Raw genomic sequence first — 10426 nt, forward strand, 5'->3', positions numbered from 1 at the left:
CTGTTATTATTATCATCAGATCATCTCCAGTCTGTTATTATTATCGTCAGTAACAGATCATCTCCAGTCTGTTATTATTATCATCAGATCATCTCCAGTCTGTTATTATTATCATCAGATCAACTCCAGTCTGTTATTATTATCATCAGATCAACTCCAGTCTGTTATTATTACTCAGTAACAGATCATCTCCAGTCTGTTATTATTATCATCAGATCATCTCCAGTCTGTTATTATTATCATCAGATCATCTCCAGTCTGTTATTATTATCATCAGTAACAGATCATCTCCAGTCTGTTATTATTATCATCAGATCATCTCCAGTCTGTTATTATTATCATCAGATCATCTCCAGTCTGTTATTATTATCATCAGTACAGATCATCTCCAGTCTGTTATTATTATCATCAGATCAACTCCAGTCTGTTATTATTATCATCAGTAACAGATCATCTCCAGTCTGTTATTATTAACATCAGTACAGATCATCTCCAGTCTGTTATTATTATCATCAGATCATCTCCAGTCTGTTATTATTATCATCAGTACAGATCATCTCCAGTCTGTTATTATTATCATCAGTAACAGATCATCTCCAGTCTGTTATTATTATCATCAGATCATCTCCAGTCTGTTATTATTATCATCAGTAACAGATCATCTCCAGTCTGTTATTATTACATCAGTAACAGATCATCTCCAGTCTGTTATTATTATCATCAGATCATCTCCAGTCTGTTATTATTATCATCAGTAACAGATCATCTCCAGTCTGTTATTATTATCATCAGATCATCTCCAGTCTGTTATTATTATCATCAGATCATCTCCAGTCTGTTATTATTATCATCAGTAACAGATCATCTCCAGTCTGTTATTATTATCATCAGTAACAGATCAACTCCAGTCTGTTATTATTAACGTCAGTAACAGATCATCTCCAGTCTGTTATTATTATCATCAGATCATCTCCAGTCTGTTATTATTATCATCAGATCATCTCCAGTCTGTTATTATTATCATCAGTAACAGATCATCTCCAGTCTGTTATTATTAACATCAGTAACAGATCATCTCCAGTCTGTTATTATTATCATCAGATCATCTCCAGTCTGTTATTATTATCATCAGTAACAGATCATCTCCAGTCTGTTATTATTATCATCAGATCATCTCCAGTCTGTTATTATTATCATCAGTAACAGATCATCTCCAGTCTGTTATTATTATCATCAGATCATCTCCAGTCTGTTATTATTATCGTCAGCAACAGATTTTTTCTCCAGTCTGTTATTATTTTCATCAGATCATCTCCAGTCTGTTATTATTATCATCAGTAACAGATCATCTCCAGTCTGTTATTATTATCATCAGTAACAGATCATCTCCAGTCTGTTATTATTATCATCAGATCATCTCCAGTCTGTTATTATTATCATCAGTAACAGATCATCTCCAGTCTGTTATTATTAACAACAGATCATCTCCAGTCTGTTATTATTATCATCAGATCATCTCCAGTCTGTTATTATTATCATCAGTAACAGATCATCTCCAGTCTGTTATTATTATCATCAGTAACAGATCATCTCCAGTCTGTTATTATTATCATCAGATCATCTCCAGTCTGCTTTTATTATCATCAGCAACAGATCATCTCCAGTCTGTTATTATTATCATCAGATCATCTCCAGTCTATTATTATCATCAGATCATCTCCAGTCTATTGTTATCATCAGATCACTCCAGTCTGTTATTATTAACGTCAGTAACAGATCATCTCCAGTCTGTTATTATTATCATCAGATCATCGCCAGTCTGTTATTATTATCATCAGATCAACTCCAGTCTGTTATTATTAACGTCAGTAACAGATCATCTCCAGTCTGTTATTATTATCATCAGATCATCTCCAGTCTGTTATTATTATCATCAGATCATCTCCAGTCTGTTATTATTATCATCAGATCAACTCCAGTCTGTTATTATTATCATCAGATCAACTCCAGTCTGTTATTATTATCATCAGTAACAGATCATCTCCAGTCTGTTATTATTAACATCAGTAACAGATCATCTCCAGTCTGTTATTATTATCATCACATTATCTCCAGTCTGTTATTATTATCATCAGATCATCTCCAGTCTGTTATTATTATCATCAGATCAACTCCAGTCTGTTATTATTATCATCACATTATCTCCAGTCTGTTATTATTATCATCAGTAACAGATCATCTCCAGTCTGTTATTATTAACATCAGTAACAGATCATCTCCAGTCTGTTATTATTATCATCAGATCATCTCCAGTCTGTTATTATTATCATCAGTAACAGATCATCTCCAGTCTGTTATTATTATCATCAGTAACAGATCATCTCCAGTCTGTTATTATTATCATCAGTATCAGATCATCTCCAGTCTGTTATTATTATCATCAGATCATCTCCAGTCTGTTATTATTATCATCAGTAACAGATCATCTCCAGTCTGTTATTATTATCATCAGTAACAGATCATCTGCAGTCTGTTATTATTATCATCAGTAACAGATCATCTCCAGTCTGTTATTATTAACATCAGTAACAGATCATCTCCAGTCTGTTATTATTAACATCAGATCATCTCCAGTCTGTTATTATTATCATCAGTAACAGATCATCTCCAGTCTGTTATTATTATCATCAGTAACAGATCATCTCCAGTCTGTTATTATTATCATCAGATCATCTCCAGTCTGTTATTATTATCATCAGATCATCTCCAGTCTGTTATTATTATCATCAGTAACAGATCATCTCCAGTCTGTTATTATTAACATCAGTAACAGATCATCTCCAGTCTGTTATTATTATCATCAGATCAACTCCAGTCTGTTATTATTAACGTCAGTAACAGATCATCTCCAGTCTGTTATTATTATCATCAGATCATCTCCAGTCTGTTATTATTATCATCAGATCAACTCCAGTCTGTTATTATTAACATCAGATCATCTCCAGTCTGTTATTATTATCATCAGTAACAGATCATCTCCAGTCTGTTATTATTATCATCAGATCATCTCCAGTCTGTTATTATTATCATCAGTAACAGATCATCTCCAGTCTGTTATTATTATCATCAGATCATCTCCAGTCTGTTATTATTATCGTCAGCAACAGATTTTTTCTCCAGTCTGTTATTATTTTCATCAGATCATCTCCAGTCTGTTATTATTATCATCAGTAACAGATCATCTCCAGTCTGTTATTATTATCATCAGTAACAGATCATCTCCAGTCTGTTATTATTATCATCAGATCAACTCCAGTCTGTTATTATTAACGTCAGTAACAGATCATCTCCAGTCTGTTATTATTAACATCAGATCATCTCCAGTCTGTTATTATTATCATCAGATCATCTCCAGTCTGTTATTATTATCATCAGTAACAGATCATCTCCAGTCTGTTATTATTATCATCAGTAACAGATCATCTCCAGTCTGTTATTATTATCATCAGATCATCTCCAGTCTGCTTTTATTATCATCAGCAACAGATCATCTCCAGTCTGTTATTATTATCATCAGATCATCTCCAGTCTGTTATTATTATCATCAGATCATCTCCAGTCTGTTATTATTATCATCAGATCAACTCCAGTCTGTTATTATTAACGTCAGTAACAGATCATCTCCAGTCTGTTATTATTATCATCAGATCATCTCCAGTCTGTTATTATTATCATCAGATCAACTCCAGTCTGTTATTATTAACGTCAGTAACAGATCATCTCCAGTCTGTTATTATTATCATCAGATCATCTCCAGTCTGTTATTATTATCGTCAGTAACAGATCATCTCCAGTCTGTTATTATTATCATCAGATCATCTCCAGTCTGTTATTATTATCATCAGTAACAGATCATCTCCAGTCTGTTATTATTATCATCACATTATCTCCAGTCTGTTATTATTATCATCAGATCAACTCCAGTCTGTTATTATTATCATCAGATCAACTCCAGTCTGTTATTATTATCATCAGTAACAGATCATCTCCAGTTTGTTATTATTATCATCAGTAACAGATCATCTCCAGTCTGTTATTATTATCATCAGATCATCTCCAGTCTGTTATTATTATCATCAGATCATCTCCAGTCTGTTATTATTATCATCAGTAACAGATCATCTCCAGTCTGTTATTATTAACATCAGTAACAGATCATCTCCAGTCTGTTATTATTATCATCAGATCAACTCCAGTCTGTTATTATTAACGTCAGTAACAGATCATCTCCAGTCTGTTATTATTATCATCAGATCATCTCCAGTCTGTTATTATTATCATCAGATCAACTCCAGTCTGTTATTATTAACGTCAGTAACAGATCATCTCCAGTCTGTTATTATTAACATCAGATCATCTCCAGTCTGTTATTATTATCATCAGTAACAGATCATCTCCAGTCTGTTATTATTATCATCAGATCATCTCCAGTCTGTTATTATTATCATCAGTAACAGATCATCTCCAGTCTGTTATTATTATCATCAGATCATCTCCAGTCTGTTATTATTATCGTCAGCAACAGATTTTTTCTCCAGTCTGTTATTATTTTCATCAGATCATCTCCAGTCTGTTATTATTATCATCAGTAACAGATCATCTCCAGTCTGTTATTATTATCATCAGTAACAGATCATCTCCAGTCTGTTATTATTATCATCAGATCAACTCCAGTCTGTTATTATTAACGTCAGTAACAGATCATCTCCAGTCTGTTATTATTAACATCAGATCATCTCCAGTCTGTTATTATTATCATCAGATCATCTCCAGTCTGTTATTATTATCATCAGTAACAGATCATCTCCAGTCTGTTATTATTATCATCAGATCATCTCCAGTCTGCTTTTATTATCATCAGCAACAGATCATCTCCAGTCTGTTATTATTATCATCAGATCATCTCCAGTCTGTTATTATTATCATCAGATCATCTCCAGTCTGTTATTATTATCATCAGATCAACTCCAGTCTGTTATTATTAACGTCAGTAACAGATCATCTCCAGTCTGTTATTATTATCATCAGATCATCTCCAGTCTGTTATTATTATCATCAGATCAACTCCAGTCTGTTATTATTAACGTCAGTAACAGATCATCTCCAGTCTGTTATTATTATCATCAGATCATCTCCAGTCTGTTATTATTATCGTCAGTAACAGATCATCTCCAGTCTGTTATTATTATCATCAGATCATCTCCAGTCTGTTATTATTATCATCAGTAACAGATCATCTCCAGTCTGTTATTATTATCATCACATAATCTTCAGTCTGTTATTATTATCATCAGATCAACTCCAGTCTGTTATTATTATCATCAGATCAACTCCAGTCTGTTATTATTATCATCAGTAACAGATCATCTCCAGTCTGTTATTATTAACATCAGTAACAGATCATCTCCAGTCTGTTATTATTATCATCACATTATCTCCAGTCTGTTATTATTATCATCAGATCATCTCCAGTCTGTTATTATTATCATCAGATCAACTCCAGTCTGTTATTATTATCATCACATTATCTCCAGTCTGTTATTATTATCATCAGTAACAGATCATCTCCAGTCTGTTATTATTAACATCAGTAACAGATCATCTCCAGTCTGTTATTATTATCATCAGATCATCTCCAGTCTGTTATTATTATCATCAGTAACAGATCATCTCCAGTCTGTTATTATTATCATCAGTAACAGATCATCTCCAGTCTGTTATTATTATCATCAGTAACAGATCATCTCCAGTCTGTTATTATTAACATCAGTAACAGATCATCTCCAGTCTGTTATTATTATCATCAGTAACAGATCATCTCCAGTCTGTTATTATTAACATCAGATCATCTCCAGTCTGTTATTATTATCATCAGTAACAGATCATCTCCAGTCTGTTATTATTATCATCAGATCATCTCCAGTCTGTTATTATTATCATCAGTAACAGATCATCTCCAGTCTGTTATTATTATCATCAGTAACAGATCATCTGCAGTCTGTTATTATTATCATCAGTAACAGATCATCTCCAGTCTGTTATTATTAACATCAGTAACAGATCATCTCCAGTCTGTTATTATTAACATCAGATCATCTCCAGTCTGTTATTATTATCATCAGATCATCTCCAGTCTGTTATTATTATCATCAGTAACAGATCATCTCCAGTCTGTTATTATTAACATCAGTAACAGATCATCTCCAGTCTGTTATTATTAACATCAGATCATCTCCAGTCTGTTATTATTATCATCAGTAACAGATCATCTCCAGTCTGTTATTATTATCATCAGATCATCTCCAGTCTGTTATTATTATCATCAGTAACAGATCATCTCCAGTCTGTTATTATTATCATCAGATCATCTCCAGTCTGTTATTATTATCGTCAGCAACAGATTTTTTCTCCAGTCTGTTATTATTTTCATCAGATCATCTCCAGTCTGTTATTATTATCATCAGTAACAGATCATCTCCAGTCTGTTATTATTATCATCAGTAACAGATCATCTCCAGTCTGTTATTATTATCATCAGATCAACTCCAGTCTGTTATTATTAACGTCAGTAACAGATCATCTCCAGTCTGTTATTATTAACATCAGATCATCTCCAGTCTGTTATTATTATCATCAGATCATCTCCAGTCTGTTATTATTATCATCAGTAACAGATCATCTCCAGTCTGTTATTATTATCATCAGTAACAGATCATCTCCAGTCTGTTATTATTATCATCAGATCATCTCCAGTCTGCTTTTATTATCATCAGCAACAGATCATCTCCAGTCTGTTATTATTATCATCAGATCATCTCCAGTCTATTATTATCATCAGATCATCTCCAGTCTATTGTTATCATCAGATCAACTCCAGTCTGTTATTATTAACGTCAGTAACAGATCATCTCCAGTCTGTTATTATTATCATCAGATCATCGCCAGTCTGTTATTATTATCATCAGATCAACTCCAGTCTGTTATTATTAACGTCAGTAACAGATCATCTCCAGTCTGTTATTATTATCATCAGATCATCTCCAGTCTGTTATTATTATCATCAGATCATCTCCAGTCTGTTATTATTATCATCAGATCAACTCCAGTCTGTTATTATTATCATCAGATCAACTCCAGTCTGTTATTATTATCATCAGTAACAGATCATCTCCAGTCTGTTATTATTAACATCAGTAACAGATCATCTCCAGTCTGTTATTATTATCATCACATTATCTCCAGTCTGTTATTATTATCATCAGATCATCTCCAGTCTGTTATTATTATCATCAGATCAACTCCAGTCTGTTATTATTATCATCACATTATCTCCAGTCTGTTATTATTATCATCAGTAACAGATCATCTCCAGTCTGTTATTATTAACATCAGTAACAGATCATCTCCAGTCTGTTATTATTATCATCAGATCATCTCCAGTCTGTTATTATTATCATCAGTAACAGATCATCTCCAGTCTGTTATTATTATCATCAGTAACAGATCATCTCCAGTCTGTTATTATTATCATCAGTATCAGATCATCTCCAGTCTGTTATTATTATCATCAGATCATCTCCAGTCTGTTATTATTATCATCAGTAACAGATCATCTCCAGTCTGTTATTATTATCATCAGTAACAGATCATCTGCAGTCTGTTATTATTATCATCAGTAACAGATCATCTCCAGTCTGTTATTATTAACATTAGTAACAGATCATCTCCAGTCTGTTATTATTAACATCAGATCATCTCCAGTCTGTTATTATTATCATCAGTAACAGATCATCTCCAGTTTGTTATTATTATCATCAGTAACAGATCATCTCCAGTCTGTTATTATTATCATCAGATCATCTCCAGTCTGTTATTATTATCATCAGATCATCTCCAGTCTGTTATTATTATCATCAGTAACAGATCATCTCCAGTCTGTTATTATTAACATCAGTAACAGATCATCTCCAGTCTGTTATTATTATCATCAGATCAACTCCAGTCTGTTATTATTAACGTCAGTAACAGATCATCTCCAGTCTGTTATTATTATCATCAGATCATCTCCAGTCTGTTATTATTATCATCAGATCAACTCCAGTCTGTTATTATTAACATCAGATCATCTCCAGTCTGTTATTATTATCATCAGTAACAGATCATCTCCAGTCTGTTATTATTATCATCAGATCATCTCCAGTCTGTTATTATTATCATCAGTAACAGATCATCTCCAGTCTGTTATTATTATCATCAGATCATCTCCAGTCTGTTATTATTATCGTCAGCAACACATTTTTTCTCCAGTCTGTTATTATTTTCATCAGATCATCTCCAGTCTGTTATTATTATCATCAGTAACAGATCATCTCCAGTCTGTTATTATTATCATCAGTAACAGATCATCTCCAGTCTGTTATTATTATCATCAGATCAACTCCAGTCTGTTATTATTAACGTCAGTAACAGATCATCTCCAGTCTGTTATTATTAACATCAGATCATCTCCAGTCTGTTATTATTATCATCAGATCATCTCCAGTCTGTTATTATTATCATCAGTAACAGATCATCTCCAGTCTGTTATTATTATCATCAGTAACAGATCATCTCCAGTCTGTTATTATTATCATCAGATCATCTCCAGTCTGCTTTTATTATCATCAGCAACAGATCATCTCCAGTCTGTTATTATTATCATCAGATCATCTCCAGTCTGTTATTATTATCATCAGATCATCTCCAGTCTGTTATTATTATCATCAGATCAACTCCAGTCTGTTATTATTAACGTCAGTAACAGATCATCTCCAGTCTGTTATTATTATCATCAGATCATCTCCAGTCTGTTATTATTATCATCAGATCAACTCCAGTCTGTTATTATTAACGTCAGTAACAGATCATCTCCAGTCTGTTATTATTATCATCAGATCATCTCCAGTCTGTTATTATTATCGTCAGTAACAGATCATCTCCAGTCTGTTATTATTATCATCAGATCATCTCCAGTCTGTTATTATTATCATCAGTAACAGATCATCTCCAGTCTGTTATTATTATCATCACATCATCTCCAGTCTGTTATTATTATCATCAGATCAACTCCAGTCTGTTATTATTATCATCAGATCAACTCCAGTCTGTTATTATTATCATCAGTAACAGATCATCTCCAGTCTGTTATTATTATCATCAGTAACAGATCATCTCCAGTCTGTTATTATTATCATCAGATCATCTCCAGTCTGTTATTATTATCATCAGATCATCTCCAGTCTGTTATTATTATCATCAGTAACAGATCATCTCCAGTCTGTTATTATTACATCAGTAACAGATCATCTCCAGTCTGTTATTATTATCATCAGATCAACTCCAGTCTGTTATTATTAACGTCAGTAACAGATCATCTCCAGTCTGTTATTATTATCATCAGATCATCTCCAGTCTGTTATTATTATCATCAGATCAACTCCAGTCTGTTATTATTAACGTCAGTAACAGATCATCTCCAGTCTGTTATTATTAACATCAGATCATCTCCAGTCTGTTATTATTATCATCAGTAACAGATCATCTCCAGTCTGTTATTATTATCATCAGATCATCTCCAGTCTGTTATTATTATCATCAGTAACAGATCATCTTCAGTCTGTTATTATTATCATCAGATCATCTCCAGTCTGTTATTATTATCGTCAGCAACAGATTTTTTCTCCAGTCTGTTATTATTATCATCAGATCATCTCCAGTCTGTTATTATTATCATCAGTAACAGATCATCTCCAGTCTGTTATTATTAACATCAGTAACAGATCATCTCCAGTCTGTTATTATTATCATCAGATCACTCCAGTCTGTTATTATTAACGTCAGTAACAGATCATCTCCAGTCTGTTATTATTAACATCAGATCATCTCCAGTCTGTTATTATTATCATCAGATCATCTCCAGTCTGTTATTATTATCATCAGTAACAGATCATCTCCAGTCTGTTATTATTATCATCAGATCATCTCCAGTCTGCTTTTATTATCATCAGCAACAGATCATCTCCAGTCTGTTATTATTATCATCAGATCATCTCCAGTCTGTTATTATTATCATCAGATCATCTCCAGTCTGTTATTATTATCATCAGATCAACTCCAGTCTGTTATTATTAACGTCAGTAACAGATCATCTCCAGTCTGTTATTATTATCATCAGATCATCTCCAGTCTGTTATTATTATCATCAGATCAACTCCAGTCTGTTATTATTAACGTCAGTAACAGATCATCTCCAGTCTGTTATTATTATCATCAGATCATCTCCAGTCTGTTATTATTATCGTCAGTAACAGATCATCTCCAGTCTGTT

The sequence above is a fragment of the Sander lucioperca genome, chromosome 4 (genome assembly GCF_008315115.2).
Source record: "Sander lucioperca isolate FBNREF2018 chromosome 4, SLUC_FBN_1.2, whole genome shotgun sequence".
In the NCBI taxonomy this organism is placed as follows: Eukaryota; Metazoa; Chordata; class Actinopteri; order Perciformes; family Percidae; genus Sander; species Sander lucioperca.